At 40.7% G+C, this 25,930-nt stretch overlaps 1 protein-coding gene across 3 annotated transcripts in view; it reads left to right on the top strand.

Annotated features, from left to right (window-relative positions):
- Positions 1-1,572: 1,572 nt before the first annotated feature.
- The window catches only part of LOC103660517 (speckle type BTB/POZ protein), a 63,403-nt gene continuing 39,045 nt past the window's right edge, over positions 1,573-25,930 (top strand). Inside the window, exon 1 of one of the 3 annotated variants that reach the window (XM_040640798.1) lies at positions 1,573-1,740. The gene's annotated coding sequence lies outside the window, so the exon portion shown is untranslated. The remainder of the gene's footprint in view (positions 1,741-25,930) is intronic. The other 2 variants (XM_040640796.1, XM_040640795.1) reach the window with 2 other exon arrangements.

Here is a 25,930-nt window from a genome sequence, read left to right as displayed (position 1 = left end):
GCTGCTCCCTCCAAGAAATACCCTTTTTCTTCCTTCCTTGCTAATCTGTGAAAAGAACAGGCACTGAACAGCCTCAGTGACACCAGGAGTCAGCTGCGTGAACTGGGTTACCGGGTTACCTGCGGGGCACTGAATTTTCACAAGGACCGAAACCCTTGCTGGCTTCAACTAGAGAAACGAATATTCGTCGAGGGTGATGATGAGTGGAACCTCACTGGAAAGTTTCAAGCATCAGCCTACTAGGTACAAAAGCTCTTTTTGTTCTAAGCAACGTAGGCCCGGTACTCACATCGTGGTGGAAGTTAGGACCTTCATTTCTTGATCACGTTGTCTAAAATACAGTCGGAGCGAGCTCTAGGAGCTTGCAGGGCTTTGTCTGTGATTCCCAGGACATTCTAAACCGTGGGATTGTAGGCCATGCTTGTGTACTTGAAAGTGGAAGGCAGCCTGACGCCGTCGGGGGTTTCTTTCCAAACCCCTGTGGCTTTGCTCATGGGCTCCCAGGCTTCCCTAATGAACAGACTCACCGGCCACCTGGCGCCAGGACGCATGTGGCAGGAGACAAGTGAGCACAGTCTCCTGGAGACAATCCCATGGCAGCAAAGCTTCCGGAAGCTGGTCCCAAGGCAGGGCCCACACTTGATCACCCCATGACCTGCAGATTCACCTGCTGCTCTTTTGGGTCCAATGCCTCTGACATTTGAGTGTGTGTGTCTGTGTAATGATGCTATCTCAGCGTGGAAAAGAGACAATGCCTGCTCTGGATTCTTTGGCTTCGTTCAGTAGGAACAATTTTTGAAAGTTTAAGCTAAAGGAAAGGATCGTAGCAATAACAAAGATCCCATCCCTGACATTATCACTCTGACGTGGGGATGACTTTTTTTTTTCTCCCAGGGCCAAGATGCTGAGGCTTTTTTTTTTCTTTTACTCAACTCAGGAGTCACTGATGGCCCTTGGGAGCCAGGATGCGAGGCTGGCTGGGGACCCAGGTGTCCAAGACAACAAGTTGTCATTGAATCAGGTCCTTTCAGTTAAGCCACCCACATGCCCCCCTACCCCTAAGAGAATGGTCCTTGGTGTTGTTTCCAAATGCCAGAATCTAAGTTGCTTAAAAGTCTTTAGAATTATCGTGAAGTCCAAAAAATGTTTTACTGACACAAAGCTGTTTAGAAGAAGTGAGGGAATGCAAGTTAAAGTCGTTGGTAATCCATACACTTCTTGCAAATGTAAATTGCTATTGTTCAATGCCTTTATTGTTACGCTGCCCGCCCCGACCCCCCCCCACCCCCCTTGGTAGTGGTAAGGCCTCTATTGGGTCCTCGCACCTCCGCACAGCCTGCCGCGCCGGGCACGCAACCCCCTCCGTGTTCCCGCCTCTTTCTAGTCAGGCCCCTCCTTCCCCTCAAATCCCCCGGCCCCGAGGAGCCGTCGGGACGCACGCGCACTAAGGGAGGTAGGCGGAGTCTTGAGGAAGAAGGAGGAGGGGCAGGAGAACCCAGGGAGGGGAGAAGAGGGGCGGAGGCCGCGCGGGGTGGGGCCCGGCGGGTACGCGCTCGCTGCGTCGACGTGCTGACGCCATGACGCCCCGGCCGGTGTGTGTCGGTGTGTGTGTGTGTGAGTGTGCGCGTTCCGAGTGTGTGTGTATTTGTGTATCGGCGGTCCCGCAGGTCCCGGATGTTGCGGACAGTATGAAGCGAGCGCAGGGGGACGGGGACCAGCAGCTGTCGCCGCCGTTCTCAGGTGAGTGGGGGGAGGAGAGTCAAGGGAGAGGGTTGTCCTGTCGGAGTGTGGGGGGGCGCCTCCCTTAAGAGGTGACTGACCCCCAACTCCCCCCCCCCACCCCACCCCCGGCACACATATACTCTTCTCTGTCCCATATCCCACGTCCTGGGTTACGTGGCCTGGGAATGCCAGAGCCTAATCAACCGTTCCTTCTCCCAATCCCAAGCATTCAGGAGACACAGATGCGCCCCCTGCCTTCAGCCCCCCCATCATTTTCCCAGCCCCATCCCCCTTGCCAAATAGTGAGCTGTCGCCTGCGGCGAGATGGGTGACTGCGCATGCGCGAGTGTGAACGAGCCAGGGGTGCTTGTTCGCTGCCCCCGGGGCGCATGCGCATCGCTGTGTTGCAGGGACCTGCGGGATAAAGAGCCCCTTGACCACGCGCCCGCCTTCTTCCCAGACAGTGGGCTGCCAGATAGTGCGCCTGTTGCTCCTATCCAAAAGGGAGAGTTTAAATTATTTGACGGACTTATTGACAAAGCAGTATTTGCATCTGGTGTTGCCCTAGGGACTCCCAGGCTACTAACGCCTTCCAGAGCCAGCGTGCCCCACGCTGACCCTTCTTTTGAAACTGTCACTGCAACTTCTAGTTCCAGCATTACTTTTCTTTCCTCCCACAGTCATGCGGTACTTTTAATACAAACATCCCCTAAACTAGGAGCAGGCGCCCCAACCCATTCAATTATTCTGGCAGGGGATTTTGGTGGCCTTTCTAAGGAGAACCAAGGGTCACAAAAAAGAAAGTAAGGGGCACTACCTTTTAGTAAAATTCTTAATTATCTTCGTAGAACTAGGTGAGATAGAGATAACACAGTGTAAGGCTTAGAGCAGTAACTGTAAATCAAGACATCAGGGTCCTGTCATCTCTAGCCCTCCTACTTCGTGTGACCTATTTGCCTCTTTTTTTAAGTAAAGGAAGATCTTTCTTTAAAAAAAAAAAAAAGGATCTTCCTTAGCACTTTCGTTTTAGCTGTACATTATTGATGCTCTGTGAACATCCCACGAAAACAAAAGCAATCTGAAACTACTAGTGGAGGATAACTCACCCAGTGGAGGTTTTAACTTTAAGCAGTGGGTGTGATGTTACTTGCCCATTTGCAAATAACGAAGAGCAGTATAAAATAAGGAACTCTAAAGTACAGTAATATTTCAGTGATCTAGGACCTAGGTTTTCAGTTGGCAGATTATTCACGATCCTTAATTTGCTGCTGTATTGCCACTCTTGGATACTTCAATGCTTCTTCCCTCTGCCAGCAGAACAGGGTGAGGAAATGATAAATTCTTACAAGCAGGTTTGCTGAATAGCAGTGAAACGAAGAGCTGAATTGTTGGGGGGGGGGCAGCTGTTTGTGTGTTTTTCAGTTATCTTTGCCAAACCTGTTTCCTATCTGGATAACTGGGGATGGGTGACATTAGTAAGCCTTATTTTCTATTTTCTTCTCTTTTTGTTCTTTCTTTGGTATTCTATCAAGGCTTTTCTGGCTGTCATTCTTAACTGTAGGACCTTGTGTTTGGGGGTCTTAAATTTTTTAAATAATTTTTTAATTATAATTTTATAAATTTTTTTTCTTTTCACTTCCCCTTTTAACTCTGGCCTTTGCATGGTTCAGCTGTCTTTTGTGCTGTTTTCTGTTGCCATGGTTACAGTGGGAACCAAGAGATGACCCAGAAACAGCACAAGAATTTGGGGGGCATATATCATCCTGTTTCCTGGAAAGAGCTGGAGACTCATCTTGTTTTCCTCGTGTGAAGACTGAGGAGTATAAGTTATTGTTGACAGCTCCACGCTTAGGGTGGGGATGGATGGTGTCCATTGGCACTTCGTTGACTTCTGTTAGAGCTCTTCATAGTGGTTAGTGAACTGGAAGATGTTCAGTGTTACCTGTGTCCAGACTTGCATCAGGTTCTGGTACAAATCTTGAGATAAAACTATTGAGGCAGTAAGTAGCCATTTCTCAGGAGGTTTCTGTCATCTGTGATGCTTTGTTTTTATCTGGAAGCATTTCATCTGGTTGAATTTACTGAAGCCTTATTCAAAAATTTTTATGGTGTGAAGGCATGATTGCTTTTAGGATTAAGATGAGTATCATTAATTTGTATTGGTGCAGAGCCGTGTTTAAAAAGGCTCTTTAGAATGGGTAACACATGGGGTGCCTGGGTGGTGCAGTCGGTTAAGCATCCCACTCTTGGTTTTGGCTCTGGTTATGATCTCAGGGTCATGAGATCAAGTCCCGAGTAGGGCCCCACACTCAGCTCAGAGTCTGCTGAAGACTCTCTCCCTTACTCCCCCCCCCCCCGCTTGCTCTCACTTTCTCTCGTTCTCTCTCAAATAAATCTTTAAAAAAATAAGATGGGTAACACACATGAAACAAAATTCAAAAGGTCCACAGAGAGAAAAATCCTCCTTCTGTGTCCACTTTTCCTCGTCTAGTTAAACCCTCCTAAGCCCTCTGCAAAGGAAACTGTTGTTACCTGTATCTTGTTTACCCTTCCAGAGATAGTCAGTGCTTTTACAAGCATATACAACTATGGACCCTTTTAAGTTGTTGTTTTTATTTACTGTTTAACACAAATAGTAAGATACTATAGCCATTATTCTGCACTTTGCTTTTTTCACTTACTCTATCTTGGTTATCATTCCATACAGTACTGGAATACCTCTTCCTTTCTAAAAGATGACAGATATTCCCTTGTACAGATGTACCATCATTCAGCCAGCTCTTATTTTTGGATACTTAGGTTGTTTCCAGTGCTACAGTTAATTCCTTGTATGTGCTTTTTAGGTACATGGGTATCTTTTGGGTAAATTCCTAGTGGAAGTGCTGGATCAAAGGATATTTGCATTTTTAATGTTGTTAGATACTGCTGAATTGCTTGCCATAGAGGTACGAATTTATATTCCTGCAAGCAGTGTGTGAGTCTGCCTCTTTCCTCACTAGCACTGTATTATCAACATTTTTTTTTATGTTTGTACAGTCTTTTATCTAAGATTTTAAGTTCATTATGTAGCTTGTTAAAGCTTCATTATACCTAGGAGTTGTGGATAAATACTGTCGCTGTTTTGCAGATGCGAGTGGTAGTGGAAGATAGTGTTCAAGTGAAGAGTAATATCATGAGAATAAAGTCATATGCCTGGATAACACAGCAAATCCATGACACTCCTCAGAAGACATGTAAAACTTATGTTCCCTCTAACTCTTAGATACTAGTTTCTCTATGCAAAATTCTGTAAGCCCATAAGTGATGTTTTATGATAGCTTTGACTCAAAATTGTTTGTACACGCAAACTGCCATTCTGTTGAGGAATTGAAAAGCTAACCCAGTTAGTTAAAGATGCTTTACTGAGGGGCGCCTGGGTGGCACAGTCGTTAAGCGTCTGCCTTCGGCTCAGGGCGTGATCCTGGCATTATGGGATCGAGTTCCATATCAGGCTCCTCCGCTGGGAGCCTGCTTCTTCCTCTCCCACTCCCCCTGCCTGTGTTCCCTCTCTTGCTGGCTTTCTCTCTCTGTGTCAAATAAATAAATAAAATCTTTAAAAAAAAAAAAAAAAGATGCTTTACTGAGTGCTTTCACCAGATATTGGTACTAGTACTTTTTAAAAGTCTGCTGATTGTGGAATATTTCACTATGAGCTGTGAGGAAATGGAAAAGAATTTAAAAATGCCTGGGCCTGAAGGAGCTCACAGTCTTGTTAGGAAACCAAATCTACTGAATATGTGAAATAGTAAGAGAACAGTTAGAATGGGAACGTAATACACAGTGTTCCATGTTGAGAGGACTTTGTAAGAGAGTGATAAGGTTTAGAGGAGAGCTCCTTTGGGAGGCCTTCCTGGAGGAAGTACATTTTGAGCCCTTCCCCACCCCCCCCTTACAACTGTTAATGTTAAAAATTTTAAACATACAGAAAAATTCAAAGAATAGTACAGTTATCACCTTTATGCCATTTATGTCCTAGATTCCATAATTTACATTTTGCTATTTTGCTTTATGTATATATGTGCTTGTGTTTATATATATAATATGTAAATTTTTGTATTGCAGATATGACATCTCAGTACTTTCATGCTTGAAATACTTTAGATACATCTTCTTAAAGAGATTGTTTTGCTTAATTGTTCTTAGGATACATTGTCATAGTTAAGGCAATTAAGAGTAATTTCCTAAAACCATCTAATATCCAGTTAATGTTCAGATTTTTCTCCAAGCATGTATCTTTAGTCTTTTTTAAATCTAGAGCAGTTTCTTTAGAAGCCACAAGAATTGCCTTTATGAAGAGACCAGGGCGTTTGTCTTGTAGAATATATCACTTCTGGAATTTTCTGATTGTTTCCTCACAGTTTAATTTGTTCCTTTATGCCCGTATTTCCTATAAACTGGCATTTAAGTCTATGGTCTGATTAGATTCAAATTAAACACTTTTGTTAAGAATTCACTGGGGCGCCTGGATGGCTCAGTCATTAAGCATCTGCCTTCGGCTCAGGTCATGATCCCAGGGTCCTGGGATCGAGCCCCGCATTGGGCTCTCTGCTGAGAGGGAAGCCTGCTTCTCCCTCTCCCAGTCCCCTTGCTTGTGTCCTCTCTCTCGCTGTCTCTCTCTGTCAAATAAATAAAATCTTAAAAAAAAAAAAATTCTTCATAGATGTTGCTTTGTACCTCATATTGGGTCACAATAAGAGAAATAATGTCATAATAGCCCATTATTAATGATGTTGAGTTTGTTTGATCATTTGTTTAAAATGATAAATACCGAATCTCCAGTGTAGACGTTTTTCTTTGTAGTTAGTAAGTAATGTGTAGCGCGGTGACACTTGGGAACTATATATACCGTTCCACTTCTCCAGCAGTCTGTCACCTAATGATAGTGATCCTTGTCCGAACCAGTTGTTTCTTTGGTTGTTGTAAAATGCTGATTTCCTAATTCTGCTATTCCTTTTACATTGATTAACCTTCAATCTTCTGTAAAGATTTCCCTCATCCGGGGCGCCTGGGTGGCGCAGTCGTTAAGCGTCTGCCTTCGGCTCAGGGCGTGATCCCGGCGCTACGGGATCGAGCCCCACATCAGGCTCCTCCGCTATGAGTCTGCTTCTCCCCCTCCCACTCCCCCTGCTTGTGTTCCCTCTCTCACTGGCTGTCTCTGTCTCTGTCGAATAAATAAATAAAATCTTTAAATAAAACAAAAACAAAACCTCTGCTATCGGGGTTGTAGGTCTTCTACATGTCCTTTAAAAACAAAAAAAAGATTTCCCTCATCCGTTAGGAATAATTATAATTTCTATCAGAAGTTAGGTAAATTCTTAATTTTCCTTTTTAACGATTTCCTGAGGGAGGAGATGGTATAATAATCACCCCTAATGGTGGCAAATGAATTGTTCCTTTTTCTCACTTTCTTTGCTTTAGTATCATTGTAAATTCATGGACCTTAATTTATTCTACATGTTACCAACAATTATAGACATTTTTTGAAGCTCAAAATGTTCCATATTTGGCTTGTGGAAACCTTTTAAGCTTGGTGTATGAGTGCTTCCTTGCCCTCGGGTACAAGAAGTTCCTGCCTCACTTTGTGTTTTTCCTGTCCTAGTTGTGGAACCCTCATCTGTGTGTGTGTGTGTGTGTGTGTGTGTGTGTGAGAGAGACACACACACACATACGTGTGTATATACGTCCATATGTAGGATTTATATGTATATCACATCTTCCCTTTTATTATGTTGTTCACGGAGCTTCTGGAGCCAACATCTAAAAACTGAAGGTGCCTTTATTCTAACACAGTGCACCTAGTGTTTGACTCACCTCTGTGCCACTGACGTTGCTGGATTCTGGATCTTAGACCTCACAGATTCCTTGTTTTGAATACTTTATGTAAAAGACAGGTAGTACCTCTGAGGACAGCATTGCCTCCACCCACCTCCCTAGTATAAGGTTAGCTGTAGAAGAGACTGGGAGTTTCTTCTCTCAGAGCAACCTTGCTTTTTTTCCGAGATGAAAGGTACACAAAATGGAATTTAGAGATGGAAACTGTGTTTATGAGCTTTCTTGGAGACGTGGGGTTTGAGTGTTCTGTAAAAGCATCTTAGCTTGTACGTGCACAAGCATGTGTTTGTCTTTCCTCCCTTTTCCTCATTCCTACACGGTTCTCCACACGGTTGAACCGTTATGTAAGATTATGCTGTGATAGCATATTTTTTTCATTATCACTAGATTTTCATCGTAAAAAAAAAGGGAATGAGACAAATTGTTCTTAATTAGAGAAATTTTTCAGATAGGCCATGAACTCTGATATCTAGCTGTCTTAACTCAGGGTCTGGAACAGTGCTGAGTCCTGTGGATTTCTGTCATGTACTGTAGACTCCGGAGAAATATTGGCGCATCCCCAGTGTTTTCTTAAAAATCCATCACACTAATGGAGGTTAATACAAACAAAAGGTACAGTGGAACTGCATTCTGAAGCTGGTTTTAGGGGCTGGACTAATCCCTGCCTTAGCAGAAAATGTTTTATTAGACTCTTACCATGTAGTGGTATTTTGAATAATCTTACTGATTTCAAGTTACTCAAGGACTGATAATAACAGTATTGTAATATGTATCTGAAAATTTTTTTTTCTACTATCTTGTCAGATTTACTTCCAGACTTAATAAGGTTATTCTCAACCTGGTTTCATAGCAATACTGGCCCCATGTTAAATTCTGGTTGTGTATTCAGGGAAGCATACCTGGTTTTTTTGTGTTTGTTTTCAGGCATGGTGAATCACTCTGAAAGGCCATGCTGACACATTTGCTGCTAAGATCCAATGGCTTCTTTTACTTTTGTTTTTGACAAGCTCCCATTATAGGAAAAAAGATTCTGAAATATAATCTCTTCAGGAAATGCTTGGGCCTTCATTCTTAGAACTGTAGTCACGTTAATAGAATTGGCAGGAGTTGCCTCACTGCTCTGTGTGGCAAAGCTGGTCATGGCGCTTGGGGAGAGCTGGGTGCAGACCTCAGAGTGGGAGTTAAACGTTCAGACAGTAGCCCTTACTTGACTGTGAAGACCTTTCTTCTTGACTGTTTCTTTCTAAGAAGCTCTTGGCACAAATCTTCCCACTGTCCACTAGCTACATTAGAGAAGAGCTTGCAGTTGTTCTCTGAAAGCCTCTGATTCCTCCTGTCTAGTGTATCTGTGTACTTGTAAGAAAAATGTATGTGATCATTCATCTCCTTAATTTAAGATTTACACAATTTTTGGTATTTAGAAACAGGTACTGTTTTCTGTTTCTGTCATTCTGACTACTTCCTAAGAGTGGGGTCATATGGCATTTGTCCTTTTGTATCTGGCTTACTTCCCTTAGCATAATGTGCTCGAGGTTCATCTGTGTGCTAGCTCTGTCAGAATTTCCTTCCTTTTCAGGGCTGAGTAATAGTCCATTGTGCGCATATATACCCCATTCTGTTTATTCATTTATCTATCGCTGTTCCCTTGCATTGCTTCCACCTTTTGGCCACTGTGAATCATGCTGCTCTAAACATGGGTGTTCAGCTGTCTCTCTGAGATCCTGTTCAGTTCTTCTGAGGAACTGCCATACTGTTTAATACAGAGGCCGCGCCATTTTACATTTCCACCAGCAGTGCACAGCGTTCCAGGTGCTTACGTCCTCGCCAACTGTTACTATTTTCTGGGGGGTTTGGTAGTAGCCATCCTGAGGGTATGTTTAGTATTTTTTTTAACTTTATTTGATCTTCTATTGAAACTTAGTTTTAAACTTTAACAGAGTTGGATTTATTACGTTTTTCCATTATCATGTGTGTTTTTTTGTGTCTTAATGAAGAAATCCTCCCCTATACTGAGGTAACGGGTGAATCTTATATTTTCTTCTAAAGGTTTTAACGTTTTGTTTTTCACATTTAGGTCTCTGATCTATGTAGAATTTATTTGGATGTTTGCTGTGAAGTAGGGATCTAACTTTTTTCCATAACGATAACCCTGAAGTAGGAATTTAATTTTTTTTTCCATGAGGATAACCTGGTACCCCAGCATCACGTACTGAATAGTCATGTCTGCCCCTTACAACTTTATAATGCCACTTACATGTTTCTGTATTCCCTGTTCTGTAATGTTGGTCTGTTTGCCTGTCTCTCACTGGTACTACACTGCCTTAATTATGTTAGCTTTATAATTGTTCATATCTAGTAGGGCAAGACTCCCTGTCTTGTTCTTTTTCTGTTCGTCAGCTTCCCTGAAAAACCCTGTCAGGTTAGTATATTTTAATGAAGCCATTTGCTGTCTAAAATATATTGACATGATATATAATGGCCTTCTCCAAAAAGAAAATAAAGAAAAAACAAAACAAAAACAACAAATTAAGCCTCCCTTAATCTAGAAGCTGACCATTAAGCTTGTCTCTTGTTCTGAATAAGCCTATAATTTCCATTCAGAGTTTAATTTTGTTGGAGTGACTTTCATTTTGTAAGTGGATATGATCTTCAAATGGAGGAGAACCTTGTTATAATTTGGTGTCTCAGATGAGGACAGCAAATAAAACACTCTTGGTAACAATATTGTTAAGGCTTTCTTGATTATAAGGGAAAAAACCTATTTAAAATAATATATAAAAGATTTTTCAAAAGGAAATAGTTGTACAAGAATCCAAGGGAAAGCTGAACAACAGGACCTAGAGAGGGCTGGAAGCAAAACAGTTCCAAGGACTTCAGCAATAAGACTTAATGGGCTCTGGTGTTCTGCCATAAATAGACCTCAGTATCCATGAGGCTTAATTCAGATTCCTGAATGATACCTGATTTGGCCAGTCTAAGGCATGATTTTCTCTGGGCCACATGTCTGCCCCAGGTTCAACTGGTGGAGGACGAGGAAGGGAAGATTCGCTACGAACAGCAGTTTTGGGGGTGGCTGGAATCAGAGCCGATTCTCTTAGAGCAGTGGTTCTCAAACTTTTTAGTCTCAGGGTTCTATACTTTGAAAAATTATTGAGGACCCCAAGAGCTTTTGTTTATGTGGTTTATATCTATTGATATTTACCAAACTAGAAATTAAAATCAAAAACAGTTTAAAAAAGTTAATTATCTAGGGGCCCCTCGGTGGCTAAGTCCACTAAGCGTGCAGCTCTTGGTTTCAGCTCGGGTTATGATCTCAGGGTCATGGGATTAAGCAGCATGTCACGCTCTGTGCTCAGCGGGAGTCTGCTTGAGATTCTCTCTCTCCCTCTGCTTTTTCCCCACTCTCGAGCATGCATGCTCTCTCTCTCTCTCAAATAAATAAATAAATAAATCCCTAAAAAAACCTATCTCATGTTAATATAAATATCTTTATGAAAATAACTTTTTCAAAAAAAAGCTTTTTCCCCACTCTCGAGCATGCATGCTCTCTCTCTCTCTCTCTCTCAAATAAATAAATAAATAAATCCCTAAAAAAACCTATCTCATGTTAATATAAATATCTTTATGAAAATAACTTTTTCAAAAAAAAAGGAGTGTGGCTTTTTTCTTTTTACATTTTTGCAAATCTCTTAAATATCTGGCTTAATAGAAGGTGGATTTTCATATCTGCTTGTGGATTCAGTCTGATGTGATTGATAGTTTTGATTGAAGTATTTGAAGAAAATATATCTGCAAAGGATATGTAGTTGGAAAAGGGAGGAGTATTTTCAGGCCAGTTGTGCGTATTCTTCTCTGATACTACACCAAAACTTGACAATTGGTAGTTTCTTAAAAGTTAAGTTGCTGGGTGGAAACGGAAATCATTGATGTTACTGTTACCTTAAAATCCATTGGCCTGTCTTGCATTTGAATGGGTTTTTTATCCATTCATGATTTGATAACGTGCATTGGCTGTTTGGGAAATATTGGTTCATTGAGTTAAGCAAATTTTCCAAATGACACATTTCATAATGCAATATAAAAAAAACATTTTGGGGGCTCCTGGGTGGCTCAGTCGGTTAAGGACTGACTCTTGATCTCAGCTCAAGTCTTGATCTCAGGGCCGTCAGTTCAAGCCCTGCCTTGCTTTAAAAAAAAAAAACAAACAAACCCACAAAAACCACATTAGTTAGTATCATCACCCATCTCATCAGAAAAGTCTGTAAGTATTGGGAATCTGTCAGGCAGCTGCAAGATTTTCAAAATTCTAATTTTTGATTAAAAGCTTGAATTTTATCAAAATTTATTACTTCATCAAAAACATTCTTAAGTGAAATAGACTTTAAAAAAAAAATCACCCGTATATGATGGTGAAAGACACCGTGCTGTAGTGCAGTATGACGCCGTTGCCTTGATTTATGCTGAAGCACCAGTAGGTTTACCCATTGTTGATTTTGTACCACTAGTGAAAATGTCAATGCGGTGAAAAAGGCAAACGATTTCTTAGTATTATGAAAATAGTTTCAACCTTATAGACTCCTTGAAAGGGATCTCCAGGGATCCGTGGACCACATTTTGGGAACCACAGCCTTAGGAGAGGGTGTGGGTAGGGAAACAAGTGTTTCGTGGTAGGATTTTACTGCATTGCTCCTGCTGTTCTTCGCCATCATTTAACATGATGTAGAAATGAATGGAATACCTCAAAAGTTTCAGATTTCTTGTTGAATAGAAATGTTTTCCTAGTCATGATCATTTTCAAACAGCAGAGTGTAAGGTATCCAGATTTTTCAGCCAGGTATTCTTTCAAGTATGTGATCATCTTAAGGCAACCCATGTTAATATAGTCTGTGGGATTTCTGTTCTGGTAGTAGCACGTGCAGTTTAACATTTCTTTCAAACAGTTGCATACATTAAAAAATTTGGTATCCAAAACTTTGGGAAGATCTTGCCTTTGCAGAAAAGGCATAGAAGGGGAGGTTAAGGCTGGGAATCTGCCGTTCCAGCCTTACATCTTTTGGTTATTAAAGGTCTTGCTAAAGAGAACGTCCCTCCCCCCATCTCCCACCCCCATTTAAATATGCTTTATGACAGAGAGGTAGAAGTGCTGTTAACTGACTTCATTTCAACAAATATCTATTGAGTGATATGTAGTGAAATGAGTGGGAATTAAACCAGTATTACATATTTTGGTGTTTAGAAGAGGAAGGGATCCTTTAGTTGGGGAAGTTGGGGTGGGAGTCAGGATTGTCTTCGTGAAGGTTGCCTTTGAGCTGGGTTTTGAAGGGTAGGTATTTTGAAGGCTGGAATTTTGACGGGCAGAGATGGGAAGAGAATTCAGGCAGAAGGAATGTCATGAGCAAAAATGTGGAGGTGGGGAAATGCAGTGTTTGTGAGTATAGGGTATGTACTGGAAATAATGAGCAGTGCAGTGTGGCTGAAGCGAAAAATGCCTGAGATAATAGGAGATAAGATAGGAGAGAAATTGGCCCTGAACATGGAAAGTCTTCTATCAAGGCCAGACAGTTAGGCTTTAATGTGGTAAGTGATGGAGAGACTTTGAAAGATTTTGATTGAAAAATAACATGATCAGAGTGTGCTTTCAGAAAATGTAGTCAACCTCATTCATTAGTATATTCGTTGACTATTTTTTAAAATAGTTACTCTGTGCCAGTTAAGCATGAAAAACAGTGTATATAATGGTGAACCAAATAGAAAATCCCTATTCTCGTGGAATTTCCATTCTAGGAAAGGAGTTTCAACAAATAAATACAAATGTAATTACAAATTATTAATGAAGGAAAGGAATAAATTACTATTGGGGAATAATGGGATACTTCAGTTTAGTTGGGGGAATCTGGGAAAGCCTTGCAGGGGAAGTTAAATATTAACTGAGTACTTCCCTCGTGCCAGATGCCATTTTAGGTACTGGGGATATATAAGGAACCAAAGAGACAAAAATCCCAGCTCTCATGAAGTGCATATTCAGGCAGTAAATAAATAAATTATATGGTATGTTAGAAGGCGGTATGTCCCAAGGAGAAAAATAAAGCCCAAGAAAGAGATAGGGTATGTTGGATTGGATGTGGAGGTTACAATTGTACGTGGAATGGCCATGGAATTTCTCACTAAAGCACTACAGAGGTAATATTTGAGTAGGCTGATGGGCTCAGCCTGTTCAAGGAACAAGCAGGGAGGCCAGCATGGCTGGAGTTAAGTGAGCAAGGGAGAAAGTAGCAGAAGTGAGGTCGGAGAGGCTAGTGGGGGTCCAGAAGCTGCAGAGCAGTGGTTCTCAGCCGTAGCCACATGTTGGAATTGCCCGAGCAGCTTTTACAAATCCCGGGGCTCGGGCTGCACCTCACACCACTTAAATAAGAATCTTTGCAGGTGGGACTCAGTGGCAGAGGCAATGGAGAAAAGTAGATGGATTTGAGAAGTATGTTAAAGAAAGAATCCATTTAATTATAGATTGGATGTGGGGGTTGAGGAAGAAGAGTGTCAAGACTGACTCCCAGCTTTCTGGCTCAAGCTGTTGGGTGTGTAGAGGTGCCGCTTACTGAGATGGGAGTGGGGGATAAGAATGGGAGGGGTAGGTGTGGGATTTGGAGGGAAGATCAGAAATCAGGAGTTCAATTTTAGACATGTTAAATTTGAGATGCGAACGCGGCTAAGTATACATACGTTAAGTAGGCAGATATATGAGTGGGGCTTGAAGTGAAGTCAGAACTTGAGGTAATAAATTTGTATATCGTGTGCTTATGATGGTCTTAAAAGTATCTAAGTGACATCACATAGGATAGATTTGATGGAAAGAACTGGAGGTGTGGAAAGTGGCTAGCCAGTTCCAGCAAACTGCACAGGGATTGGTGCTAGTGTGAACTGGGATCGTGGCGGTGGGACTAGAGAAGAGAAAAAAGAGTAAGTTGGAGATTTGAGGCCCCGGGGAGCTTGTAAGGAGTGGGGGCGGACAGTAGGCCAGGAATGCAAGACAGCTTTGAGATACCAAGCCCGGGTGAATGATCGGTCTGTTAGCAGATATAAAATAGTCAGGAGGAGCCGCTTTGGAAAAAAAGATAGTGTTTGGCTTTGCATGTATTGACATTTAGGAGAGGCTGCCTAGCAGGCAGGCAGTCGAATCTATTGCACTGGGTTTTCAAAGAGCAGATGAGGTTTTGAAAGATAGATCTAGGTCTCATTTATATAAAATTGATTCACCATGGGAGCGGCAAACTTTATGAAAATAAACATCCAAAGTATCTATCATAACCTGTTAGGTCCTTTGTGATGTGTTCCTGCCTGTTTCGTCTATGGTATTTTCCTTTGTTTACCATGATCGAGCCGCACTGGCTTTCTTTTTATTTTTCCAATATATCCAGCTAAGTCCTCCTTCAGGGCTTTTGTACTTTTTCATCTTGCTCTTCTTTTCCACTTGGTAGAGGGAATAGGCGTTCAGAGAGGAAACTTCGGGAGTTTTTATCTGGGGAGTAGAGACTATTCCAAGAGGTCCTTGCTTAGGTAGAGAGTATGGGTGAGCATCTGAAGTAGAATGGCGACGGGAGCCACAGACCAGTGCAGTTCTGTCGACACAAAGACACCAAGCACCATGCTGGTCTTAATGTACCCCAGGACTCAAATCTGTTGACCAGAAAGGCTCCACGTTGGTGGTATGACGATGGGGTGGTGGTGGAGGTGATGGTCGACCTTTGGAATATAACTTGATGATAAGCTGACTCATTGCCCTGTCACCACTTATGGAAATGTCCTCTGTGTAGGTGAGAAACTTCCTTTCTGAAAGCTGCTGGTATATTATTCCAGAAACTTTTGGTTTGAAGAAACAACATGAAAACAGCAGGGAAATGAACCGCATGTTGACCTTAGTGCATTGTCAGGGACTTACTTCTCTTTACGAAGCTGATGCATCACTCCTTAAGTGGTGGCGATCGCAGTAAATGTGAGTAATGCACTTTACACACGTGTCCTTAAAACGAGATGTGTGTAATAGCAAAATCTATGCTGTATTTTTATTCAGGATGAAAAGTTTTCCTTTTTCTGATTTTAAAATAATAGAAAAAAAGGAAAAAGAAAAACTTAAAATATTACATGTCACTAAAAATGATCTTTTAAAATAATTACATAGAATTCTTCAACAGAGTTTTTTTGTATGAATGCATCATATTTGGTCAGTTCCCTACAAATGAACTTCCTTTTTCTCTAGCTTTTGCTTGTAAATTATGCTGATGAATATCCTAATACATAAATATTTATACACTGATCAGATTGATTCATTAGTTTGGATTCTGGAAGTGGAAGTGGAATTTCTGTGTTTTTTTTTTAAGATTTTATTTATTCATTCAACAGAGATAGAGACAGCCAGGGAGAGAGGGAACACAAGCAGGGGGAGTGGGAGAGGAAGAAGCAGGCTCATAGCGGAGGATCCTGATGTGGGGCTTGATCCCATCACGCCGGGATCACACCCTGAGCCGAAGGCAGATGCTTAACAACTGCGCCACCCAGGCGCCCCTAAAGAACATTTTAATAAAGGAAAGAATCTATTATTCTGTCAGCCATTTTCTCCTTTCTATCTGATAAGTTGTTTTGTTTCTTAAATACCTATTCTTAGGTCTCACTAGACCTATCTAAAGAGAATTTGGGGGTAGGGGAAGACATACACAGAATTACAGTACTCGGCATCCTACTACATTAATTATCAGGTAAGGGATTCTAAGTAACCTTTGTTCACTGCCAAGAAAATGACAATAAGTATGATAGGAATTCATAGGGAGCTGCGGTGATGAGGAAAAGCTTCAAGGCAAGGTGGAACTTGACCTGGATCCAGAAGGGTAATATCCAAATAGGAGATAGGAGAATATTCCTGGCTTTTAGAATGGTATGACCAGATTTGAGGAAGGCACATGACTCTGTGTGTAAGCTGACACACAGGCTTACAGCCTAACCAACAGCTAATTGGAAAGGAGGCCTCAGGTGGTGGTGTAGTGGAGAAGCTTGTATGGGAGTGAAGTTATATTCCAGAGGACTGATTTTCTTCTTAGCACATCTGAAGTTGTTCAGTATAGAACTGGAAGATAGAGCAGATGCATAGATGTGGCCCAATTTAAACTGAATGCATTAAAGTCTCTTACGAAGTGTAGGAGAAGGTTATTTGTTTATGTCAGTGTATTATTTAAATAATGAACTTCCTGTAGATCTTAAAAGTTCTCTTCCCAAGGAAAAAACATTTTTGTAACTATGTGTAATGATGGACATTAACTAACCTTTTGTGGTGATTATTTTGTAGTGTTACACATATATTAAATCATTATGTTATGCACCTAAAGCTAATACAATGTTACATGTCATTTATATCATAAATAAATAAGTAGGTGAACTTCCCAGTATTTAAATATTTATTATGTAGTTTCAGGTGTGTTGCAACTTCTGTGGATCTCAGTTTCTTCTATAAGATCAAAGAGTTTAGACAAGGTCGCGGAAGTACTTTCTGGTGCTGAGGTTGCTATGTAACCTTTCAAGAATACCTTGATTTTATGACATAAATTGGCCTGCAGTTAGGCTGATACCCACTTCTAGCTCCTTAGGCACAATAATGCACCCCCACATATGTGAGAGCAAAATCTTCAGTTGGATGATTGCCTCCTGGCTCCCCAGGTCTAGAATGATTCACCTTTGGAAACTCAGCTGTTCTCACCTTTTATTTCTGAATGACATTTAGAGACTTTCGTTTGAAAGAATTTTATGGCTAAGACTGAGCCTCAAGAGGATGCTGTGAGGTTGAGAGGAATTATTATATAATAATAGTTTTAAATGATCTTCCTGTTATTATCCATAGGAATTTATTTCATGCTGGCCTTCCTCTTTTATTTTGAATTCACCCCCATGATGACTTTAATGTATGCCATGCTATGTAAATACATTTTATTATTAATTTAGCCCAGATACAATTTTGGATATGAATCTATAGGAAAAATTACATAATACATTACAAAGTAAAATGTTAAGGATTTCTCTTTTACTCTGTTTTGAATTACTTATACCACTTTTTACCTCCTTTTGTATGGATAATTGAGAACTGACTAGTACTTTTTTAAACTCGGAGACTTTCAGTTTAAAGTGCACAAGCATCACAGGGTGATGTATGGAAGTATTGAATCACTATATTGTACAGCTGAAACTAATATAACGCTGTATGCTAACTAACTGGAATTAAAATAAAAACTTAAAAAAAATAAAGTGCACAATCAGGTTCACAGCTAATTAGTGACCTAGTTTAAGTGTCTCCCACCTAACATCACGTTCTTTTCACTAAACTGTACTGCCTTTGACCAAAATGTTGTGTTTTAGAGAGAACCAAGGCAAAATGTCATAAGGTGACCAACTAGCTCTTCTGACAAGCCCTCTCAGGATGCTTTTAATGTGATGGGGTCTTCAGGATTCAGGATACATTCGAAAGTTTTGCAAGTAAACTGTTTCTTCAGTGTCACCAGAGTTGATTGGTCTCAGGGAAAAGTGGCTAAACAAACTCACGAGGGGCCGACAGATAAACCAGCATGCCATTTGACTGACTGACTGATTGATTGATTGGGGGATGGCACGCAGAGGGAGAAAGAGAATCTTAAAGCAGGCTCCCTTCCCAGCGCGGAGCCCAACATGGGGCTTGATCTCAGGACCCTGAGATCATCACCTGAGCCCAAATTAAGAGTCTGACGCTTAACTGACTGATCTACCCAGGCACCCCAAGAATGCCATTTTATTAATTTTCATTGAAGGGTGGTGTTTTCCGTGACCTAGAAAACATATGTCTGCTCAGTCCATTCCCCTTCTATTGTCAGGGTATTATTAGCAAAAACTAATAATAGCTAATGTTTATGGAGGACTTACTGTGTCCCAGGCGCTGCTCTGAGCATTTTACATGTATATAAGACATTTGATCTTCATAGTAATCTTATGAAGGAAGAATTCTTACCTGTATTTTACAGGTGAGGAGTCTGAGGCACAGAGGATTTTTTTAATAACTTGAGATCGTGCACCTAGTAACTACTGTGTTGTATTAAGCGAAAGGTCACTTGGTAAGCATAGAATCTTAGCAAAGGGAAGTAAAAATCCTTGAGGCCATTTTATCTGGATCATGATATATTCACTCATTCCTTTTTCAAACATTTATTAAGCACCTACTATTTGCTGGGCACTGCCTAGACACCAGGCTTATCAAGGCGAATATCACAGTTAAGTGCTGCCCTCCAGGGACTCAGAGTCTAGTGAAAAAGGGGGGTAATCACAGCAGCAAGAGATTTACACATTGAAAGTGGGGAGGAGGAAGCATTGAAGTTCTACTTGGAGAGATTAGAGTAGTTGTTTACAAAGGTGAAGGAAAGGCATTCTGGATAGAGAAAACACTTTGTGCAAAGATGTTGTGCCAAGCACTAGCTTACTCTGCAGGAATGAAACAAGAAAGCGTTGCACTAATTAAGGTAATACTGCAGTATAATATGATAATAAATGTCCTGAACTATAAGCTGTTGGTTGTGGGGATCAAGAGAAACAAATGGGTTTGAAATACATTTCTGAAGTAACATTGACAAGACGTGGGGATTGACTAAATTGGGGGATGGGAAGTGGAGGTGTGGGGAGTGAGAGACAGTGGGGAGTTAAGGCTAACTCCAGTATATCTGGTTTGAGCACTTAGGTGAATGGTAGGATCACTGAAGACAATCCGGTTTTTGGGGGGAGCATGGGCTTCCATTTTGGACCTGCTGAGTTTCAGATGCCTATGAGATAGCCACATGATGTCTAGTAGCAGGAAGCCGGTTTGCAGTAGAGAAGAGATAGGCATGTACGTGGTGACTGAAGCCATGGGAATTAATGAAATGGGGGCATTTGTAGTGATTTGGATTGGCTAGAAGGCAGGAGCAAAAGTGGAGAGGGCCGGTATTCCTCTATTTTCAGTAAATCCTTGTTTAAATTTTTAGGTCCTGTTTTGCCTGCTTTGACTTGGTAGAAATCTTGTCTTTTGAAGTAGGTGCTTTAAGTAATTCTTTTATTTACGGTTGTTGTCTTAAAATTTACACAGAAACTGTTTTGTATTTTGATTGTAGCGGTCTTACACGTGAACTTTGTTAAAATTCACAGAGTGTACACGAAAAGGTTAATTTTACTGCATGTAAAAACTGCAAAAAAAAAAAAAAAAAGTACATCCAGAGTTTGGATCCTTTTAAAAGGATCTGGTTAGAGCTTTTTATGATGCCAAAACTTTGTCTAAACCTTGTCTCCAGTTCCTTAACCAAGCTCACAAATACTAAAATGGGTGGGTTTAAATTTATACATTCTTCTTGTGCTTGATTATCACTACTTAAAGGCAGTGAGGCAAGAAAAGATCTGAAGAATCTACAAACTGGATAGTGAGCACGGTACTGACTTCATTCTCCACCCCCCCACTCCCTATAAATTGTGAATGATTTCGCTGTAAATGTCTATAGTACTTTTTAAAGTAATTAAACAATTTTTTCTTTTTGAATAATTTTTCATTGTAAGGATTGAAGTAGAGGTCATAATTTCATTCTAGAATAAAGAATTAGGATAATGGTATCATCTTTATTGCCAACTATAAAGATATTTTGAATTAGCTAAATTAACATCAGTTGTGAAAAGTCAGAGTTGATAGACATGAGATATTTACAGAAGTGATTGAGTTCATTATAAATTATGTGAAGTCTCAAGGACATTGGACATCAGATTTTGGCAATTTATTATGCAACAGTAGAAAACTAAGACGCCTCCTTTTCTCCATTGGACTGTGCCTTGACAGCTGTGCCTTGTATAGAGTACATATTCATTAAAAACTGATACAATGGGAAAAAAAACCCAAACTACTTCCTTTTGAAAGTTATTTGTATTACATGATTTGATTGGATAAACTTTTGTGGCAAGGATGGGCAGTAACCAATAAATACGTACTTGGGTTCCCAGACTGTCTGTAGCCAATCATAAGCCATTGCTTTCTTTTAGGTCATAGTAGTCTGCCATTCAACATAGCAACTCAACCCAAATGCTGCTTTAGTTTGTTCTTGACAGGATGTGCAAGCTCAGTATTAAATTGAATGTCTTTGGATTTGATTTTTGGATTAGTTTCAAGTCATTTATTTTTCTGTCCTTGATTCATTGCCACTTAATACCAGTCTCAAATCCAAGAAACAGATTCTTAATGTGTCTTGGAAACAGTAGATTGCAGTGAAGGACGTAATTATTTTGTCTCAGTCTGAGGTCTGCCTCTTTAATCATGTGATTCAAGAGTATTTGCTTTTGTTTGGTTTATAATTTTTATTTGAAAACTCTTAACCTAAAATTTTTATCTACTAAGCTGTGGACTTCAGTCTGGTAGATGGGACATTGAACTCCATTAGGTAGAACTTGCCAACACCTAGAAGATTTTAATTTTTCTACAGCTGCAATCTTAAAGGGCCTACCCAAATCATAAGCCTTACAGGTAAGGGCTTCTTAATTAGTGGCAGAATTTGTGGACCTCTCAAAGGATTATTTGATAATGTCATAGGACCCTTGCCAGGTAACCCTTATGTTTGACTTTGCATCCCATTTAGTTCAGCTCCCCCTTCCTTTCCCAGCTGACGCCTCCTTGGATGCCTGGAACTGTCTGCTCTAAGTGCAGTGTCTGGAGTTGGGCCCTCTTGATCATTTGTGGTGTAGTCAGAGCAAGCGCTGAGAAAACCACCCTCTTTTTTTTTTTTTTTTTTTTTTTAGCTCTTGTTTTGAAAGAGATGCTCCTGGCTCTCCGCGTAGGATGTGTGTTGTGTGTGGGTGTATGTAAGGTCGGCTTGATTCTGAGTGCTTCCGATTGATGCTTAAGATTATGAGGCTCCGTGTGTGTCTTCTCTAGTGATCCCCTGATAGTATAAGAAACCGGGGGCAGTCTTCTTGGGAGATGGAGTGTTGGGTGTGGTTGGTTTACTTGGGTGAGGAGAGAAAAGAATATGTTGGAAATAATCTCATAGTAGGTGTTCCTAAATTGTATTTTCCCAGTGGTCTTATAAAATTAGAGGGAGCTCCTGCGGAAAACAAAACATACTGCATTAGATATACTGCATTTCCTTGATACTAAAATAAAAAAGATTATTGGTTTTTTGGTTTTTGTTTTTTTTTTACATTTCAGTGTAACACTAACATAGTTTTTGTTTTTCCCCCAAAATGTGATAGCATACTGCAGTTGAAGATGTAATACTGCTAATAAATTATAGGAAAGTAAAATGAGAAGTTTTGTATATATTTATTCTGTTTTTAGACACTCATGTGTTCCCCCCATACATACTCACACACACACACACACACACACACACACACACACACACTTTGAGAGTCACCTGATGTTTGCATGGTCCTTTGTAAATACTTCCTATTAAACTAAGATGATTTTCAAAGTGGATGAACACTTTAAAAATACATCAAGAGTTGTATATGTGCTTTATTAGCAGTTTTATCACCTTTGGAATCATATACTATCCCATTTAATTTGGGGATAAATTGCTGAATTCGTAGGGATCCTTTGCCAGTGACAAAGATAAGGAACTAAATTGACTTCTGTGTTGATAAACCTCTCTGGGTGAAAATAGCCAGATTATATATGAAGGAATTTAGCTGTACATATTATTAAATCCACATCCCGATCTAAAAACTGTGTGTTCTTGGGATTCACAGAGACTCTGCAATACAAGGTGCTCACCTACTCTCTCCTTTTGGTTCCCACCTGAAATTTATTTTCTATCAATATCTTCTTACACAGACATCTCAAAGAAACAGCAGCACTTAAATCTTATAAACAAAGTACCACATATCATGTTTGCTACATTTTTGGTTGAAGTTTGTCCACTTAATTCATAAAAGATATTTCTGACCCTTTTTTTGGGGGGGGGGTCTAAGTCTTACTGGTTCTTTTTGTTTCTGTTTTTCTGTCTCTGGCCATCCTGGATGCATATCTGTCAAGTGGGTAGATCTCAGAGTTTCAAGGAATCTGGCAATCACCCAGAGAGTATATATTAAATACAACATTTGTAGGGCAATTTGGCTATCAAAATAAACAATATACAGGCTCTTGGGCTTGCTTGCATGTATGTTCAGATACACCTGTGTTGCTGGGTTGTTTGCTGTAGCAGACACTTGGAAACTACACATCAGGGTATGCTGGAATTCTTTTTTTTTTTTTTTTTTTTTAAAGATTTGTTAATATATTAGAGCACAAGCAGGGGGAGTGGGAGAGGGAGAAGCAGACTCCCCGCTGAGCAGGGAGCCTGATGTGGGACTCCATCTCAGGACCCTGGGATCATGACCTGAGCCGAAGGCAGACACTTAACCGACTGAGCCACCCAGGCACCCTACACTGGAATTCTTTATAACCTTTAGAGAGGATAGGTCTGTGTGTGCCTCCAGGGAATATGAAAGAGTGTGTGTGTGTGTGTGTGTGTGTTTGCTAGTACATGCCCTTTTTTTGGTTTTGTGCATTTTGGGGGTTTGTTTCTGAAGCTACAAAACAGTGGTTGTCTTTAGGCTTTAGAAGAGGGATTTGGGTGTCTGGAAGGAAGCTTTTACTTTTCATTTATAGCTTCCTATCATTTTTTAATTATTTGTACTGTATATGTATTGCTTTTAGTTTTCAGAAAACATATATGAAGAGAGGCAGATATAATTTTATTTTTAAGATTTATTTATTAGAGAGAGAGAGTGTGTGTGTGTGTGTGTGTGTGTGTGCGAGTGGAGGGAGGAGCAGACAGAATCCTTAAACAGATTCCCCACTGAGGGCGGAGCCTGACACGGGGCTCCATCCCTTGACCCATGAGATCACGACCTGAGCCGAAACCAAGAGTACAAGAGTCGGACCCTCAACCGACTGAACCACCCAGGTGCCCCAAGGCAGATATAATTTTAACATTATTTCTAGAGGGGCGTAGACTTGTGCTCTGAAAGAGACGCTGGACAGTCATCCTCAGTTTAAGGCTGAGAAAAGTCAGATTTCAGAAAGCATCGGCAAAGCCTGCACTAGAATTCAGGTCCCAAGGACAGCAGAAGCTTATGAATATGTTGACTTGTTCTGTTCTTACTCTATTTATCTAAGCGATGTCCGTTTCTCATTGTGAAGAATCGATTTTAGAAGACCCAATAAATTGTTGACCTTTGTAAGATAGTTCTTAAAGTAACTACCTCTGGCAGTAAAGATCAAGTGGTGGTGGTAACTTTTGCCCACATTTTGTAACTTTGGCGGCCCAATCCCTTAGAGTGTATTTATGAGTTCTGTAAGTTTTAATATTTGAATGAATTTGTGTTTCGAGTCCAAAGCTTCCCAGTTTGATTTGAATACCTCGCTGACTCTTCTAGATTTTTTTAAATTGATTTTACTGAGTTTTCATTCCAGCTGGTATCCAGGGGTTGAATGGACAGAGAAATAATTTTTGTGACTTCAGAAGGGCTTGCTATTTAAAGGCAAAGTGTACTGTAAAAGATGGTAGGAAAATTGTTTAAAGGAAGAAGACTTATATATTGAGGAGAAGCTCTCAGTTCCTGAAAATATGAGCAGTTCTTTTAACTATCAGTTGAGTCTTTTCCTGACTCTTCAAGGCCAGAAACATTTTCTCTTTATTCAAACCAAGTAGGGGGCGCCTGGGTGGCTCAGTCAGTTAAATGTCCGACTCTTGATTTCAGCTTTCAGCTCAGGTCATGGTCTCAGGGTCATGAGATCAAGTCCGGTGTGGAGCTCTGTGCTCAGTGGGGAGTCTTTTGGAGATTCTCTCTTTCCCTCTCTCCCCCCTTCCGCCCCCCACCCCTCACCGCTTGCACTTGCACTGTCTCTCTTTCTAAAATAAATAAATCTTAAAAAAAAATCAAAGAAATTGGTAGTGTTAAGGCTGGTAGTTCAACCTGGGACTGGAGATACTGACTCTAGGGCTCCAGCAATAGAAACATATTTATTAATGATTAGTTGTTGGGGGTGGGGTGCCTGAGTGGCCCAGTCAGTTAAGTGTCTGCCTTCCACTCAGGTCCTGATGTCAGGGTCCTGGGATCGAGCCCCACGTCATGCTCGAGTCTGCTTCTCCCTCTCCCTCTGCTCCTCCCCGCTGCTTGTGCACTCTCGCTCACTCTCTCTCAAATAAATAAAATATTTTAAAAAAAGATTAGTTGTTGGATTTAGGATAAATATCTGTCTTTGCTTGTATAGGTGGGGAAAAGTTACTCTTCCAAAATTTAATCAATAGGCCTCTCAAAATGGGCACTCTATTTGAAAATAATTTGATTAGGCTGATAAGGTGAATCTTTGCTTCAAAGGAGAGAGTTTTCAGGAAATAAAGGAGCCTTTTAAAAACATGTTGAAGGGGCACCTAGGTGGCTCAGTTGGTAAGGGTCTGCCATTGGCTCAGGTCATAGTCCTGGGTCCTGGGATCAAGCCTTGTGTCAGGACCCCTGCTCAGCGGGGAGTCTGCTTCTCCCTCTCCCACTCATGCTCTCTCTCTTGTGAGCATGCTCGCTCCTTCTCTCAAATAAATAAATAAAATCTTAAAAAAAAAAATCTGAGGATCAGAGTCGAATCATGTCTGTGCAGTTTTAATCAGTAAAAGCTGGTTGAATTGAAAGGGAAAAGAGGTTCATAGAGGGCCAAGAACAAATAGAGTGGCAGATCTCTGTATTTTATCTTTGTAACCCCACATCCTTAGGAATCCGGTCTGTGTAGCTACTTTAGCTTTGTTGTGAATGTGGACTGAGCAATGGAATTGGATAGTATTGACAGTCGACTGAATTTGAACAGTCACATTAGGTAAGACTGGAAAGCTAGATTGGAGGATGCCAATGTTAAATGTTTTTCCTGGTTTGTTTCCAGTATCCTTTCTAATAATGGAGATCCGTTAGAAACCTGTTGACACCAGTTCAGGTGAGAGAAAACTTCATAGAAATGGATAAATGTGGAATGTGTTAGGAAGCAGGAGTGCTGACAGGACTTGCTGATAGATGGGAACCCTAAGAAAAGAGGGGTTTTGGCTTGAGCAATTGGGTGGAACATGGTGCTGTTTAGTATTTTAGTCATGGTGTACATCTCAAATATTAAGGAATGATAGAAATTGTGCTTTTTCTGTGAGCTTATGGCAGTGGAGAGAGAGATCTCGGGGGAAAGACACTGGTTTCTTGGAAACTCAGGCTAGAAAATTACTCTGGCATGTTAGAGCACTAGACATTTTATTTTAAAAAAATTAATGATGATTATGTGCTAAAGTATGGAGTCTTTCTTAAAGTATTAGAA

This window comes from Ursus maritimus, unplaced genomic scaffold (genome assembly GCF_017311325.1).
Source record: "Ursus maritimus isolate PB19 unplaced genomic scaffold, ASM1731132v1 scaffold_24, whole genome shotgun sequence".
In the NCBI taxonomy this organism is placed as follows: domain Eukaryota; kingdom Metazoa; phylum Chordata; class Mammalia; order Carnivora; family Ursidae; genus Ursus; species Ursus maritimus.
Note: the sequence above shows the minus strand (reverse complement) of the source record. Positions and strands in the feature narration are given on the sequence as shown.